Here is a 1,504-nt window from a genome sequence, read left to right on the forward strand (position 1 = left end):
ACGAGCAGCCATGTTCTTAACTGCTGAGTCGTCTTCTCCATCCTCAAGAAGAGACATTGTAATATTGTTATTTTCGATTTTTCAAGACAGGATATCGTTGTGCATCCTTGACTGTCCTAGAATTAGCTCTGTAGAGCAGACTGGCCTAGAACTCACAGAGAAAACTACAATCTGGCCTGGCGGTGGTGGCACACACCTTTAATCTCAGCACCCAGGAGGCAGAGGAAGCAAAGAGGCAGCGCAGAGGTAGGCAGAGCTCTGTGAGTTTGAGGCCAGCTTAGACTACAGAGTGAGTTCCAGGACGGCCCAGGGCTACACAGAGAAACCCTGTCTTGAAAAAAAAGGAAGAAAGGAAGGAAGGAAGGAAGGAAGGAAGGAAGGAAAGAAAAAAGAAAGGTACAATCTGAGCCAGAAGAGGTGATGCTTTCCTGTGGCCCTAATTGTTCAGGAGGCTGAGACAAAAGGATTACTTGAGGTCAAGAGTATGGGTCTAGACTGAGCAAACATAGCCAATACTTCATCTCAAAAATAAATAAGCGGGGCTGGAGAGATGGCTCAGAGGTTAAAAGCATTGCCTGCTCTTCCAAAGGTCCTGAGTTCAATTCCCAGCAACCACATGGTGGCTCACAACCATCTGTAATGGGGTCTGGTGCCCTCTTCTGGCCTGCAGGCATACACACAGACAGAATATTGTATACATAATAAATAAATAAATAAATAAATAAAATAAGCGTTCCAGGACGGCTAGGACTGTTACACAGAGAACTGTCGATAGATAGATAGATAGATAGATAGATAGATAGATAGATAGATAGATAGATAGATAAAGAAGCAAGCTAGATGTGGTAGTGAACACTAAACCCAGCACTCAGGAGGCAGAGGCACATGAATCTCTGTGAGTTCTAGGCCAGTCTGGTTGGTATACAGGGTAAGTTCCAGGAGAGCCAAGCCAATGTAGAAAGACCCTAAGACCCTGTCTCAAAAAACCAAGAGGGCAAACAAAACAAAACAAGACATGGGCTGATAAAAACATGCAAGAAGCTGGATGTGGTGGCACATGCCTTTAATCCCAGCATTTGGAGATGCAGAGGCAAGCGGTTCTCTGTGAGTTCAAGGTCAGTCTGGTCTACAGAGCAAGTTCCAAGACAGCCAGAACTACATAGAGAAACCCTGTCTCAAAAAATGAAAAAAGAAAGAGAGAGAGGGAAAGAAAGAGAGAAAAGAAAAGATGCAACAGTGTGCAAAACTTTCGACAGAAACCAACTACTTACAGTTAATTATTGTCACATACACCCCACCGTTACAAGCACCAGCTTCATATACCTACCTCAGATGTTTCCATGATAAGTGCTTTCCTAAGGCACACCTTGTACAACACACCTACATCTTCTTTCTCTATTTCTTTCTTTCTTCCTTTCTTTCTTTCTTTTTTGTTTTGTTTTGTGAGACAGGGTTTCTCTGTAGCTTTGGTGCCTGTCCTGGAACTAGACCAGGCTGGCCTCGA

Source organism: Arvicola amphibius, chromosome X (genome assembly GCF_903992535.2).
Source record: "Arvicola amphibius chromosome X, mArvAmp1.2, whole genome shotgun sequence".
Classification (NCBI taxonomy): Eukaryota; Metazoa; Chordata; class Mammalia; order Rodentia; family Cricetidae; genus Arvicola; species Arvicola amphibius.